The 16,924-nt window shown below is 46.1% G+C and overlaps 1 long non-coding RNA gene across 1 annotated transcript in view; it reads left to right on the forward strand.

Moving 5' to 3' along the window:
- The window catches only part of LOC120395970, a 35,690-nt gene that overhangs the window by 17,673 nt on the left and 1,093 nt on the right, over nt 1-16,924 (forward strand). The gene's annotated exons all lie outside the window — the stretch shown is intronic.

Raw genomic sequence — 16,924 nt, forward strand, 5'->3', positions numbered from 1 at the left:
AATGTACCATTTGTTAACTAGTGCTAAAAATAAGTCCTCTCCCCATCTTTGATCCATAATATATACGGTATGTGTTATGTAGTGTACACTTTCAACATTCACTTTATTCCCCGCTACCCAGCTGCACTACACAAAGGTAACTTTGAACTCACTGTGTTGTTTCTGTTCTTGTACTCAGATGCATCAAATCTGGGAAAGTTCTAGAACAACTGCTGCTGCTGAGGTAGATCAAACACGCTGTTGACCTGACATTATGTATCATATAGCTGAAGTAGGTTAGGGTGCTTGTGCATAGCATGGTCATATTTTTGGAACACAATCCTCACAAAGATCCCATCAATTCCTTCCTAGATACCAAGCTGATAGGCAGTGCTTAATTTGTACCAGGGCTGAGCCCTGGCACCTCTGGGCTTGGCAGTTCATAGCTCCAGCACCTCTGGGCTTGCTGCATCAATTATGACTGTACAAAAAGTGCTTGAGCCCCGGCACCTCTTTCATTACAAATTAAGCATTGCTGATTGGGAATTATACATCCCTTCGTATTTTGGAGGGGGCTATAGACCAAGAAAAGCAAGGTGATTTCTTCTCATGTCCCTCTTAAATGTATTCTTGAGGATTTGCCTCCTGCAGCAAATCCCAAGTCCTCTTCTCTGCTCACCTGTCAATGTGGTAACTTGAAAGACTCCCCCCACCCCACAGTCAGAAGGAGAAGATTTAGATCTTGTCCATGAATTGCAGATGAGTTTATATGGCAGAAGTTGTGATTCACAGTTCTGGTTTCCTCAGAATATTGCATATGTTATTTATGTTTGCCTCCATATGCATATGAGAAAGTATAGAAATACTGTGGCTGCACAAGGAGTTACAACTGCTGTAGGGACAATGTATTTTCCTACGTTTTTTAAAAACTTAAACTGAAAAAATTCATCCTGATAGAACCATATTGACCCCCACGTGGGTCAACAGCAGGGTTGGAATCACTAGATCCACAGCCCAGTCCTGAACCGCTTGACAAGAGTTACTGTAGCCAGTAAAAGGCTATGTGGCATTTCCACTATAGAAGGACAGAGAGATGTACTTTGCCAGGACATTTCACAGTGCTTCCTAGACAGTAGAAGATGCTGAGACTCAGAAATAATGGGTTCTATTCTGGGCTCTGGAGGTGGGTGTCCTCCTCTAGTGCTTACAGACCTTTCTGCCCCTCTCCTTCCCCAAGCTCTCCCTGCTCACTTATTTCTATCCTCCCTTCTCTAGCTCCTGCTCCAGTTTTGTCCCCCACCTCTACTGTCCGCTTCCCTGGCTCCTGCCCCAATCTTCCCTCCATCTCTGACTCCCATCTTCCCCACACCATGGCACCCACCTTTCTTCTTCCCATTGTATCTATTCTTCCTCCCCCGGTCATCTGCTCCCCTGTGTCTCTCCCTCCTAGGACCTGCTCATAACCCTCCCCCCTTCCAGGTTTCTATCTCCCTCTCCTCCTTCGCTCCATACCTTGTTCCTCACCCCGCTGTATTCAAGTCAGGCTTCTTCCTCCAAGTCCTTGCTGCCTGGGTGCCAGCAGGGGGAGCACGGAGAGCACAGGAGACAAACTCCCTGCTCTTGGCTTTGGTGGCCGGGGCAGAAAATGTTTTCAGTGCCTCCTTCAAGCAGCTGAGTTAAACAGAAAAATACACAGTAATATGGCAACACTGGGGTGACTGCCCTGCTTGCGTGCCCCTAGAACTGGACCTGGCAACCATGACCCCCGCTTGGATCATCCGGAGGGAGTAACTGAAGGGGAAGTCCTGCTCAGCTCCTGCAGCCCACAGCTGGAGCATGCTCAGTTGCTCTGAGGAGTGCTGCACAGGAGATGGGCAGGGATGGAACATGCTCAGTGCAGAAGTCACCTTTGGGGAATTTAGCTGCCAAACGCTAACAAGTCTCCACTGAGCATGTGCGAATGGCAATTTTTCAGCCTTATAACCTGGCCAAATTTGAAGGAAGGAAGAATGTGTTGAGTTTCAGGAAGAAGAGCTACCTTTTCCTTAGAAAGACACTGTGTAGCTCATGTTTTGTAAGAGAAGCGGTTCTGAATACCCTTCTTGCCAACATCCAGTTGTCTCAGATTGTGAGGAGAGGTCAGTCCCAGAAAGGCAATCGTCTGGTAACAAATGTTCATTTCCCCAAATGGCAGTATGATGGTGGTGGAGGATGGTATTGCCACCTCAGAGACATAATGTGCCCTTTGCCCTGACTACAGCAGAAGCCTCTTTCTGTTATCAGAGCTTGGAGTTATTCCCTATAGAGCAGTGTCTATCCTGGGGATTTTTCTATTAGTGTGTAGCTACCAGTATTTCAGGCTAGGGTATCACACCTGTGCAAGCACTGTATTGTACCGGTGTAGCAGTTCTACACTGCAGTTTATACAAATATCCCCAATATGGAGAGACCCTTAGTTTTAAGATCAAACCAATTCTGGCTGATCTGGAAATTCATGCAAATAATATTTTAGCTTCATGAATGTGTGTATACTGCAAATGATGATAACTTGAACAGGCTGAATTGAAACCCTGTTTCTAACTTGTTGAACGGTTTGCATACCAATATTTCACTTACACATCCAAATCTTCTGAGTCCTGGCAATTTGAGTCCTGACTAATGCAATTGCGTAAGAGAATTCTGAATGATTAACTCTGAACTCAGCTGGCTGAGTTGACTCTTATTCCTCAACCACTGCATGCATAAAGGCCCACATAAGTTCCTTTTGGATTTGAAATACTATTAAGCAAGCACATGTTGCAAGGTCTAATCAAAGTACAAAAAGAATGACTCCCATGAGGAGGTGACAAACAGTGAAGAGTATGCAGCTTCCAATAAAGTCTTTATTTGTCTAACATCTGTCAGCAGGATGTGCTTTCCAAGCATGCAGAGCAAAAGCCTTGTATGAATTTTGTGCAATAAAGAATTACAGGCTGTGAGTGGCTCTCTCATGATTGTGAGTCTTGCTGGGGCAGCAAGAGCAAATTCTTCCATCCATCCAAGCCACTGTAATGTTAAAAAAATGTACAGTTCTGTGCGAAGTTGACACAATTAAATGGACTTAATGTTGAGGATGTAAATGCTGAAAATCAGGACATTCACTTCCAGTTCTCGCAGCATCATATGACTGTGTTTAGACTGAATGCTTTAGTATGGTGGATCCCTGATTATGGTCCATGGAGCTGTTAGTGGTCCATGCCACCTATGGAGATTTTTGTGACTCGGAAGGGGGTGGGGGTGGGGGGGACAGGTGTATGTGCATGGCCTGGGAAGACTTAGGAGATGGTTGAGATTCCATTCTAGATGGTGGGGGTGGGGGTAGGGAGGGAGTCACAGTTGTGGAAGGAAAGATAGATCAGATGCTGTGATTACTTGACTGCCATAACTGTCCTTAGGGTAGGTCTATACTTACCGCGCGGGTCGACGCGGAGAGTTTGACTTCGCGGAGTTCGAACTATCGCGTCTAATCAAGACGCGATAGTTCGAACTCCCCACGCGCTCCGGTCGACTCCGGAACTCCACCACCGCGAACGGCGGCGGCGGAGTTGACCTTGGAGCCGCGGACTTCGATCCCGCGGCATCTGGACGGGTGAGTAGCCTGAACTAAGGTACTTCGACTTCAGCTATGCTATTCGCGTAGCTGAAGTTGCGTACCTTAGTTCGACCCCCCCCCCTTAGTGTAGACCAGGCCTAAGAGTTGTAATGCCAAGGGTTAGTCTTCTTAAAGTTCTCAGAGTTTTGCCATTTAGTCCCTACAAAAAAGGCTTCTGAGAAAAGAGATTTCTCTTTTTCATACCTAGTGAAGCCTAGCATTAGAATGTCTAGTCAATGCAAACTACATTCATGCCAAATGATGGCTGAGATTTTAACTGTCAGTAATCAGTTACTAAGAAAGGTTGAAGCTTGCTGTGTTGTTTGTGTAGTGAATGAGGCTGTTGTCTGTAGGACCGCAGAAGTTGCAAAGCTGGAAGGCATATGGTGACAGAGGCTTGGCATTACAGGAAAGGAAAAGATGATCTCATGGTTAAGCCAGTTGAATATGATCCTGGAGAATTGGATTTTATCCCTGCTTCTGCCACAGAATTCCAGTGTGATGTTGTGCAAGTCACAAATTAAAATGTTCATAAGTTTGTCACTTTGTACTTCTCATTTTCTGGGTACTCAACTTGAGACACCCAGTGCCTGATTTGCAGAAGTGCTAAGCACTCATAACTCTAAGTGGGAGCTCTGTTATAAATATATAAAGTGCTAAAAAATGCAAATTACTCTGAAAAATTCCATCCTAGGTGTCTCAGGTTGGGCACTTAAAATTAGTGGATACTTCAGATAATTTTGGCTTTAATCTCTGTGCCTCAGTTTCCATGTGTAAAATGGGGACAATAATGACAGTTGGCCTGGAAAAATCTAGAACATGATTTTCCAACAGAAAATACAGTTTCTGCCAAATTGAATTTTTCTGCGGGAAATTCTCGATTTTGCCAAAACATTTCGAAAATTGAACTGAAACGTTTAGTTTCAGGTCAGCTTCACCCACATGGGAATATTTTGTTTTGTTGTACTGACCTGATACATTTAATTTCAAATCAGTTCAATAAAATGTTTATACATTCCAATTTCAGCTCATTGCCTAATGGAAGTTGTTGTTTGAGCCCCCATTCTCTCCTCTGGGCCCAAGCTCCCTGGAGGAAAACATCTCTCAAAAGTCTCCATCTGGCCTAGCTCCTGAGTAGTACATCATGGGAGTCACATGACTCTGGGTGCATCATGGGATATGTAGTCCAGCCAGAGAGCCTGGCCCATAAGGGTCTGGAGGTATCATGTTCCTGAAGTACTACTACTACCATGACGCAATATAGCACGATGGGAAAATGCAGTTTACTGCTGAAGTGACTTGAAAGAAGGGTCAGTTAGGGTTATTTCAAACAAACATTTGGATTTTGGAAATGTTGACATTTTTATTGCTATTGCAAATGCTGAAACATTTTGTTTCAACAATTCCAAATAGATTTTTTTTCCCCAGAAGCACCATTCAGTGAAAATTTCAACTTTGTCTCCCATACGTTGAGCCCCATTGTGCTAGATCAGTGGCTCTCAACCTTTCCAGACTACTGTACCCCTTTCAGAAGTCTGATTTGTCTTGAGTACTCCCAAATTTCATCTCACTTAAAATCTACTTGCTTACAAAAAATCAGACATAAAAATACAAGTGTCACAGCACACTATTAGTGATAAATTGCTTACTTTCCCATTTTTACCATATAATTATAAAATAAATCAATTGGAATATAAATATTGTACTCACATTTCAGCATATAGTATATAGACCAGTATAAACAAGTAATTGTATGAAATTTTAGTTTGTACTGACTTTGCTAGTGCTTTTTATGTAGTCTACTATAAAGTCAAGCAAATATCTAGATGAGTTGATGTACTCCCTGCAGAAGACCTCTGCCTATCCCCAGAGGTACGCGTATCCTTGGTTGAGAACCACTGAGCTAGATGTCACACAAACATAATAAATGACAGCCCCTGCACCAAAGAGCATACAGTATTGACAAGTATCTTGAGACACTAAAAATTCATACAGGGGACGCAGCTTCATAGCAACCTTAATATGAACAACTTCTGGTTAATAGTAACATTTTGCTGGGAACCAATCATGTCTTATTGGCTTTAATGTCAGATATTGGCACCGGCACACCACTTATTGAGAACTCTTTTTGGAAGAAAGGTAGACTTTAGCAAACTCAGGGTATGTCTTCACTACCCGCCATATCGGCGGGTAGCAATTGATTTCTCGGGGATCGATATATCGCGTCTCATCTAGACGCGATATATCGATCCCCGAACGCGCTCATGTCGAGTCCGTAACTCCAGCAACCCGAACGGCGGTAGCGGAGTCGACATGGGGAGCCGCGGACATCGATCCCGCGCCGTAAGGACGGTAGGTAATTCGATATAAGATACTTCGACTTCAGCTACGTTATTCACGTAGCTGAAGTTGCGTATCTTATATCGATTTTCCCCCGTAGTGTAGACCTGCCCTCAGGGAGTTGGTAGGTACGATCCAATGGGAAGCAAGTCTAAGGGGAAAAACAATTGAAAACAGTTGGCAGTTTTTCAGAGAGACATTATTAAGGGCACAAGAGCAAACTATCCCACTGCATAGGAAAGAAAGGAAGTATGGCAAGAGACCACTCCGGCTTAATCAGGAGATCTTCAATTATAAAAAAAAAAGTCCTACACAAAGTGGAAATGGTTAAATTACAAAGGATGAATATAAACAAATCACACAAGTATGTAGGGACAAAATTTGAAAGGCCAAGGCACAAAAGGAGATCAAACTAGCTTGAGACATAAAGGGTAACAAGAAAACATTCTACAAATACATTAGAAGCAAGAGAAAGATCAAGGACAGGGTAGGCCGGTTACTCAATGAAGGGGGGGGGGGGAAAGAATAATGTTGAAATAGCAGAGGTGCTTAATGACTTCTTTGTTTCGGTTTTCACCAAGAAGGTTGGTGGGATTTGACATCTAACATAGTGAATGACAGTGAAAACGAGGTAAGATCAGAGGCTAAAATAAGGAAAGAACAAGTTAAAAATTACTTAGACAAATTAGATGTCTTCAAGTCACCAGAGCCTCATGAAATGCATCCTAGAATACTCAAGTGGCTGACTGAGACATATCTGAGCCATTAGCAATTATCTTTGAAAAGTCATCGTGGAAGACGGGAGAGATTCCAAAAGACTGGACAACCCAGGGAATTACAGACCAGTGAGCTTAACTTCTGTACCTAGAAAGATAATGGAGCAAATAATTAATCAATCAATTTGCAAACATCTAGAAGATAATAAGGTGATAAGTAACAGTCAGCCTGGATTTGTCAAGAACAAATCATGTCGAACCAACCTGATAGTTTTCTTTGACAGGTTAACAAGCCTTGTGGATAGGGGGGAAGTGGCAGACATAGTACATCTTGACTTTAGTAAAGCTTTTGATACTGTCTTGCATGACTGTCTCATAAACAAGCTAGGGAAATGAAGCCTAGATGGAGCTACTATAAGGTGGGTGCAAAACTGGTTGGAAAACCGTTCCCAGAGAGTAGTTATCAGTGGTTCACAGTTATGCTAGAAGGGCACATTGAGTGGGGTCCTGAAAGAATCAGTCCGTGGTCCGGTTCTGTTCAATATCTTCATCAATGATTTAGATAATGGCAGAGAATACACTTATAAAGTTAGCAAAGAATCCTGTGGCACCTTATAGACTAACAGATGTTTTGCAGCATGAGCTTTCGTGGGTGAATACCCACTTCTTCGGATGCAAGCAGTGGAAATTTCCAGGGGCAGGTGTGTATATATAAGCAAGCAAGAAGCAGGCTAGAGATAACGAGGTTAGATCAATCAGGGAGGATGGGGCCCTGTTCCAGCAGCTGAGGTGTGAAAACCAAGGGAGGAGAAACTGGTTCTGTTCTCATGTCTTGCTTACAACACTTCTGCTAATAGATCCCCAAAAGATGTTTGCTTTTTTTTGCAACAGTGTTACACTGTTGACTCATATTTAGCTTGTGGTCAACTATGACCCCCCCCCCCCCCGATCCCTTTCTGCAGAACCAGTTTCTCCTCCCTTGGTTTTCACACCTCAGCTGCTGGAACAGGGCCCCATCCTCCCTGATTGATCTAACCTCGTTATCTCTAGCCTGCTTCTTGCTTGCTTATATATACACACCTGCCCCTGGAAATTTCCACTGCTTGCATCCGAAGAAGTGGGTATTCACCCACGAAAGCTCATGCTGCAAAACATCTGTTAGTCTATAAGGTGCCACAGGATTCTTTGCTGCTTCTACAGAACCAGACTAACACGGCTACCCCTCTGATACTTATAAAGTTAGTGGATGATACCAAGCTAGGAGGGGTTGCAAGTGCTTTGGAGGATAAGATTAAAATTCAAAATGATCTGGACAAACTGGAGAAATGGTCTGAAGTAAATAGGATGAAATTCAATAAGGACAAATGCAAAGTACTCCATTTAGGAAGGAACCATCAGTTGCACACATACAAAATGGGAATTGACTGCCTAGGAAGGAGTTCTGCAGAAAGGGATCGGGGGGGGTCATAGTTGACCACAAGCTAAATATGAGTCAACAGTGTAACACTGTTGCAAAAAAAAGCAAACATCTTTTGGGGATCTATTAGCAGAAGTGTTGTAAGCAAGACATGGGAAGTAATTCTTCCACTCTACTCTGCACTGATTAGGTCTCAACTGGAGTACTGTGTCCAGTTCTGGGTGCCACATTTCAGGAAAGATGTGCACAAATTGGAGAAAATCCACAGAAGGGCAACAAAAATGGTTAATGGTCTAGAAAACATGACTTATGAGGGAAGATTGAAAAAAAATGGGTTTGTTTAGTCTGGAAAAGAGAAGACCGAGAGGGGACAAAACAGTTTTTGCGTACATAAAAGGCTGTTATGAGGAAGAGGGAGAAGAATTGTTCTTCTTAACCTCTGAGGATAGGACAAGATGCAATGGGCTTAAATTGCAGCAAAGGAGGTTTAGGTTGGACATTAGGAAAAACTTCCAAACTGTTAGGGTGGTTAAGCACTGGAATAAATTGCCTAGGGAGGTTGTGGAATTTCCATCATTGGAAATTTTTAGGAGCAAGTTAGACAAACACCTGTCAGGGATGGTCTAGAATCTGTACTTAGACCTGCCATGAGTGCAGGAGCCTGGACTAGATGACCTGTCGAGGTCCCTTCCAGTCCTATGATTCTATGTGTGAACAGGAATATTTCAAAGGCCTGTATCTTGGTCAATATGGGCAGATTACCACAGGGATAGCAAAAGGTACATCCCCAATGCAAAGGCCAATCCTCCCTGCCCATGGCCAAATTTCAACTCCCTGCTCCAAGTAGGGGGAGCACTAGATTATTTTAAAGACATGATTTCAGGAACTTAATATGGACAAAAAAAACGGTTACTTACCTTTCTGTAACTGTTGATCTTCGAGATGTGTTGCTCATATCTATTCCAGTTAGGTGTGTGCGCGCGCTGTGTGCATGGATGTCGGAAACTTTTACCCCAGCACCTACCCATCGGGCCAGATGGGGAGCCCTCTGGAGTGGCGCCGAAATGGCGATCTATATAAGCCCCTGCCGGCCTGACCCCCCTTCAGTTCCTTCTTGCCGACTACTCCGACAGAGGGGAAGGTGAGGGGGAATGGAATAGATATGAGCAACACATCTCGAAGAACAACAGTTACAGAAAGATAAGTAACCGTTTTTTCTTCTTTGAGTGATTGCTCATATCAATTTCAGTTAGATGACTCCCAAGCATTACCTTGGAGGTGGGGGTCGGAGTCAGTGAAACACAGATTGAAGAATCACTCTGCCAAAGGCTGCAACATCCTGAGAGTGTTGGATGATGGCATAGTAGGCTGTGAAGGTATGAACCGAGGACCACGTGGCAGCCCCACAGATTTCCTGGAGAGGAATGTGCGCCAGAAAGGCGGCTGACGACGCCTGAGCCCTCGTGGAATGGGCCGCAACAGCAGGTGGAGGGACGTTTGCCAGGGTGTAGCAAGCACGAATGCACCCGGTGATCCACGATGATATTTGTTGAGAGGAGACTGGAGCGCCTTTCATCCGCTCTGCAATGGCGACAACAACTGTGTTGTTTTACGAAAAGTCTTTGTCTGGTCTATGTAGAAGGCAAGTGCCCTCCTAATGTCAAGAGAATGGAGGCGCTGTTCACGTAGGTCAGAATGCAGTTTCGGGTAGAAAACCAGTAAGAAGGTATCCTGACTCATGTGGAAGCAGGACATCACCTTTGGTAGGAAGGTCGGGTGAGGTCTTAGTTGCACTTTGTCTTTGTGAAAGATGGTATAGGGCGGATCACAGGTGAGAGCCCATAGTTCGGAGACTCGGCGTGCGGAAGTGATGGCCACTAGGAAGGAGACCTTCCAAGAGAGGTAGAGAAGAGAGCAAGTGGCCAGTGGCTCGAAAGGGGGGCCCATAAGGAAGGAAAGGACCAAGTTGAGGTCCCCTGCAGGCACAGGCGGTTTCATTGGAGGGTGGATTTTCTCCAGGCCTTTGAGGAAGCATTGCACGACTGGAGGGCCAAACACAGAATGCCCTGTCATGCCCGGGTGGAATGCAGAAATGGCCACAAGGTGGACCTTAAGGGATCCAAAGGCTAGGTGCTGGTCCTTTAAGGACATCAGATAGTCCAAAATGCAGGAAATGGAAGAGTGGAGCGGGTGCACCTGCCGCTGAGTGCACCAGCTGGAAAACCTCTTCCATTTAGCCTCATAGGTACGCCTGGTTGATGGCTTGCGACTTTCTAGAAGGACCCGCCATACCGAGTCCGAACAGGCGCTTTCAGCCTGGTTCAGCCACGGATCCTCCAGGCTATGAGATGGAGCGACTGAAGGTCTGGGTGGAGGAGACGACTGTGGTTCTGGGATATGAGGTCGGGGTCGAGAGGCAGATGCATGGGAGCTGGGATTGACAGGTCCAGGAGAGTCAGGAACCAACACTGACGTGGCCAGGCAGGGGCTACCACTATCACATCCGCCTTGTCCCGGCAGATCCTGAGGATTACCTTGTGAACCAGTGGGAACAGTGGGAAGGCATACAGCAATTGGCCTGACCACGTGATTTGGAAGGCGTCCGCTAACGAGCCCAGGCTGTGACTCCGGAAGGAGCAGAAGGCTGGGCACCTTCTGTTGATCTGCAAAGCGAACAAATCGATTTGGGGAAATCCCCAGTGCGGAAAACAGAATGGATGATATCTGGGTGAATGGACCGTTCGTGAGTCAGAAAATGTCTGCTCAAAGTATCCGCCAGGACGTTCTGGATATCCAGCAGATATGAGGCCTAAAGGTTGATGGATTGGACTAAGCAGAAGTCCCACAGAGAGAGGGCTTCTTGGTATAGCGGCGACGACTGGGCTCCGCCTTGTTTGTTCAGGAGCCATTTAGGGATCTGGGGCAAAAATCTGTCTGGAGATTGGTCCTGCTTTGAGCAAGGGGTTGGACTAGATGACCTCCTGAGGTCCCTTCCAACCCTCGTATTCTGTGATTCTATGAACATGGCCGTGGTGTTGTCCGTTACGACCGCTATGCAGTGACTGTGCAGGTGGGGAAGGCTTGGTAGGCAAGGCGGATTGCCCTGAGCTATCTGATGTTGATGTGCAGCGACAGCTCGCTCTTGTGCCATAAGCCTTGCGTCGTCAGGCTGCCAAGGTGGGCCCCCATCCCAGCGCAGACACATCTGTAACTACAGTCAGAGTGGGCTGGGGAGGATGAAATGGGACCCCAGCTCCCACCATCTGAGGATCCAGCCACCACTGTAGGGATTCGAGTATGTGCTTCGGGACGGTGAGGACGATGTCTAGACTGTTGTGTGCCTGTCGGTAGGCTGACACCAGCCACACCTGAAGAGGTCTGAGCCTGACGAGTTGCATAACATATGTGCAGGACGCCATGTGGCCAGCAGCCTGAGACACTGCCTTACCGTAGTGGTTGGAAACTTGCAGAGGTTGGTAATTGTGCCTATGGCCAGGCGCCGTGCCTCTGGAAGGAAGGCTCTGGCTTGGTTTGCGTCCAGGACCGCTCCTATAAATTCTATTACTTGAGTAGGGGTGAGAACGGACTTGCTGAAATTTACCATGATGCCCAAGCGAGTGAACGTGTCCAGGAGTAGGTACACCTGCGAATGTACTTGGTGATGAGACCGGCCCCGTATAAGCCAATTGTCCAGGTATGGGAAGACGTGTATGTGGTGTCGGCAGAGGAAAGCAGCCACAACCACCATGCACTTGGTAAAGACACAGGGGATTGTGCATTGATAGTGTGTCTTGCCCACTACCAAGTGGAGGAAACGTCTGTGGGGAGGGACAATGGAAATGTGAAAATATGCGTCCTTCATATTGAAGGCAGCATACCAGTCTCCAGGGTCCAGTGAAGGGATGATGGTGGCTAGGGAGACCATACGGAACCTCAGGCTGACGATGTATTTGTTGAGTTCCTTGAGATCCAGAATAGGTCTTAGGCCTCCCTTTGCCTTGGGCACAAGAAAGTAGTGGGAGTAGAAACCCTTGCCCCTGAACTCCTGAGGGACTTCTTCCACTGCCCCTAGGTCGAGGAGGGATTGAACCTCCTATATAAGGAGCTGCTTGTGAGAAGGGTCCCTGAAGAGGGACGGGGAGGGAGGGTGGGGAGGCGGGTTGGAATGGAACTGGATAGAATATCCTGTTTTCACCGTGCGGAGCACCCAACTGTCTGAGGTAATATGGGACCAGGCATGGTAGAAATGGGACAGATGGTCCAGAAAGGGATCTTCCGCAGCGCCGGACCTGGTACCGCCGGGGGGGCACTCCGCACCGAGGTGCTCAGGCTCGTGTCTTGAGAAGGCCGCAAAGCCGACTCCATGAGTTGCCTAAGGTGGAACTCCTTCGCCTTACACATTCAAGGTTTGAACACTTTACAAATCTTGCACCTATCTGCCTGATGGCCCTTCCCCAGACACCTGAGACAGGAATTGTGGGGGGTCACCTGTGGACATGGGCTTGCTGCAAGACTTGCAAGGTTTGAAGCCCTGGGATGGCATGCCCGAGGGCCCCACAGGGCAGTCATTGACAAAACCGCCCTTTATCAGCTAAACTACACTTAACACTATAAAGAAACTATTAACACTTACTAACCGCTAACTATTTACAACGAAGATAAGAGAGAACGCTAGGGATAAGTGGAACACTTGAAAAGACAAGAGACCACTGTTCCAACAACCGTCACAGGCGGTAAGAAGGAACTGAAGGGGTGTCGGGACAGCAGGGGCTTATATAGATCGCCATTTCGGCACCACTCCAGGGGGCTCCCCAGCCAGCCCAACGGGTAGCTGCTATGGTAAAAGTTTCCGACATCTGTGCATGCGGCACGCGCACACACCTAACTGGAATTGATATGAGCAATCACTCGAAGAAGAACAATGCATTTCCCCCAAGCTTTATTCTTTGGAACAGCTGCACCACTTTGGCTGAAATTTTCCCAAAAAACACAGCCTGAGACATCCAGTTTTCAACCGGAATGCTGGGTCAAAAAGGAACCCTGGCAGCTCCAATCAGCACTGCTGACCGAGCCGTAAAAAGTCTTATCAGTGGCACAGAGGGAGCCCGGGGCTAAGGCAGGCTCCCTGTCTGCCCTGACTCCATGCGGCTCCCATAGGTGCATGGGTGGCCAGGGCGGCTCCACACGCTGCCCCCGCCTCAAGCGCTGACTCTGCAGCTCCCAATGGCTGCACCTCTGCCTAGGAGCCAGAGGACATGTCGCTGCTTTCAGGAGCCACCACAGACAAGTACCACCCAGAGCCCACACTGCACCCCAAACCATCATCCCTGGTCCAACCCCAGAGCCTATACCCCCAGCCGGAGTGAGGGGAGATGGAGTGAGTGGGAGCAGGGCCTCAGAGGAGGCGTGTAACAGGGGTGTTTGGTTTTCTGCAATCAGAAAGTTGGCAACCCTACCTGAAGTCAGGCATGGGAAGTCTAGCAACTCTAACAGTCTATGAGCCCTGCCTAGAATAAGGAGGAGCTCAGATCAGGCGACTCTGAATCAGAACCTGGGGGTGTTCTGTTCACAGCTCTGCCAGTATTTGACTACCATCTTTAGTAAGCAGCTTAAGCAGTTTGTAGGTTGTGTCACATTGAGATAGTCCTCACCATAAATACATGCAAGTACTCAAACCCTGGATGTTGTCCACACACAGAGTTAATGAATCAGATTGATTCCAGCACAAAGCAACTGAGTCAGCAAGGGACTGACATGAGAATTATATTAATAAAATGAAAATATTTGCATTTTACTAAAGGTTGGTCAAATTACTGGAAGAATCAAATTTCAACAACATATTAAAGTTTCTCTTTATAACAATGATGAATTCCCACTTCTGCTTCCTTTTCTGACCAGATCTAAATTTGCAAATAATTTTTAGTCTGAATAAGCCAAAATGCTAGCGATTAGTGAATTTCTTGTTAGTGGAAAGACTCAGTGTTTCTTGTAATGCCATCCTGAGGAGGTAACTTTGTTTAGTGGTTAGAGCGCCAGACTATCTGGAATTCTGTTTTATTGCTGATTCTGCCACTGGCTCCCTGGGAGACCTGGGGCAAATCACTTACCCTCATCTGTGCTTCAACGTCCCCTATTTCAAAAACTGGAATCTTATCAATCATCCCTCATAAGGTTCTCCTGAGAACTGTTGTAAGCACTTGGAGATAAAAGGCTAAGTGTAAAATACTACGAAATCCCCTTACTTTTCTGTGTTTGTTTCAGAGTACTGAACACACTTGAACATGGGTAACCCGGTGTAGGCAAAGGGTATTTAATATATACAGATATGAAATTAAATTTAAACTGAATGTGCCAAAATCCCTTTTTAACTGACAAAGTATGCCGAATGACAAGCATGAAGTTGTGAAACAGCATTTCACAGACGGAATAAGTAAAGTGTGAGTGGCATAAAGCACAGCTGGAATAAATTTGATTAGCTTTCCCATGTCACATACTATTTACCCTGTAAAACCACAATAGCCTCCATGTGACTGGTAAACCCAATTTCCCTTTTTTAGTTCAACGGAGGAAACCCCCCTGCCATGTGGCTTTATCATCCCACTGGAATGGTACATTTGCATTAAATTAACAGTTTGCTCTTTTAAATAACAGAACACTTCTCCCCATTTTTAATTTTAGACTTGAGATTGGGATGAATTAGAGCAAGACATTGGGGGAGAATAAGAGGGTTGGTGTATTTTAAAAGGAGCTTTCTTCAGGAATTAAATTTATTTGGGCATAAGCTTTTGTGGGCTAAATCCCACTTCATCAGATGCATGGAGTGGAAAATACAGTAGGAAGATATATATAGCAGTACATAAAAAGATGGAAGTTGCCTTATCCAGTGGGGGGTTGAGACTAATCAATTATCAACAGGATGAAAAATCACTTTTGTAGCTGTAATCAGGGTGGCTCATTTCAAATAGTTAACAAGGTGTGAGTAACAGTAGGGGGAAATTAGCATGGGGAAATTCTGCATAACTGGAATTAGTTTGCAAACTGGACACAATCAAATTAGGCCCAAATAAAGACTGGGAGTGGATGGGTCACTACAAGAACTAAAAAAACCTGAATTTCCCCATACTAATTTCCCCCTACTGTTACTCACACCTTCTTGTCAACTGTTTGAAATGAGCCACCCTGATTACCACTACAAAAGTGATCACCCTGTTGATAATAGCCCACTTTAACTGAATTGTCTTGACCCCTGTGACACAGTAGGGAGCGGGGTGGATTAACCTGGAAATGTCATTTAGTTTTATTGGGACTGTCTGCATGGGGGATGGGAAAGCAGGGGATGATGTTAGGTGAGGGACAGTACCTAAGCCTGTAACCTGAGCCAGGAAGGGGGGTGGGGCAAGTCAATACCTTTGCCCGGAAAACTGGACAAAGGGAGAGGGGGAGAGAAGGAGGGGAAGAGAGCCTGCTGGAGGGGTTTTGGGTTTCAGTTTTGGGCTGGCTGGGAAGAGGCAGGGAACCCCAAGTCTGGGGTCTAAAATCCTTGCCCCCCAGAGGGACCTGGCTATGGGATCCTGGTTGTACCTACAAGCCCTGCTTGGAACCGTGCTCCTGTTGTCTAATAAACCTTCTGTTTTACTGGCTGGCTAAGAGTCACGGTAAATCGCAGGACATGGGGGGTGCAGGGCCCTGACTCCCCCACACTCCGTGACAACCCCCCACTGGGTAAGGCTACTCCCATCTTTTCATGTACTGTTATATAAATCTTCCTACTGTATTTTCCACTCCATGCATCTGGTGAAGTGGGTTTTAGCCCACGAAAGCTTATGCTCAAATACATTTGTTAGTCTCTAAGGTGCCACAAGGACTTCTCGTTGTTTTTGCTGATACAGACTAACACAGCTACCACTCTGAAACCTCTTCAGGAATTGTTAGCCAAGGCAGCATTTCACACAGAAAGTGACTCTCACAGAGTAGCATTCTTTGTGTCATCGCTAAGTCCTGGTCTACACTAAGGGGGGGTGGGGGTCGAAGTAAGGTACGCAAGTTCAGCTACACGAATAGCATAGCTGAACTCGAACTACCTTAGTTCGAAGTACTCACCCGTCCAGACACCGTGGGATCGAAGTCCGCGGCTCCCCCGTCGACTCCGCCACCGCCGTTCGCGGTGGTGGAGTTCCGGAGTCGACGGGAGTGCGTTTGGAGTTCGATATATCGCGTCTAGATTAGACGCGATATATCAAACTCTGAGAAGTCGAACGCTAGCCGCCGACCCGGACGGTAAGTATAGACGTACCCTAAGTGACATGACCACAAAGAAAACTGAGATGGACGCTACCCTTCCCCTCTCTCCTAATTCCGTGATATGTGGCTTCTACAGCAATATCACCTATCCCCCATTCACAGCAATATCAATACACTCAGTTTCAACTCCTTTTATGTCACCTCAGAATGTTGCATTGATGTTTTTAAAATCAAAAGGGGTTCATAGAATCATAGAATCTCAGGGTTGGAAGGGACCTCAGGAGGTCATCTAGTCCAACCCCCTACATTTTAAAATCTAACGTGATCCTGGGATGAAAATTATCATCATCATCTTGATGCCAGAGCTCCACCAAAGATGTGCGGGTCCTGGGATCCATCCTTGCTCCCTCAGTTCTCATAGCCACTCTGCAAAAGCTGCTCTTTGTACTTTCATCCCTGACATGTACTGTAGTGTTTTCTTTAGATCGGCAGGGAGAGTAATCCCCACTCCCTGGATCTTACATTCTGGTAAATGAGATATTCTTCTCAAGTTGTCAAACAAGTATTCTCACCATTTAACTTCTGGGACTAAAAAACTGA

Source organism: Mauremys reevesii, linkage group 1 (assembly GCF_016161935.1).
Source record: "Mauremys reevesii isolate NIE-2019 linkage group 1, ASM1616193v1, whole genome shotgun sequence".
Classification (NCBI taxonomy): Eukaryota; Metazoa; Chordata; order Testudines; family Geoemydidae; genus Mauremys; species Mauremys reevesii.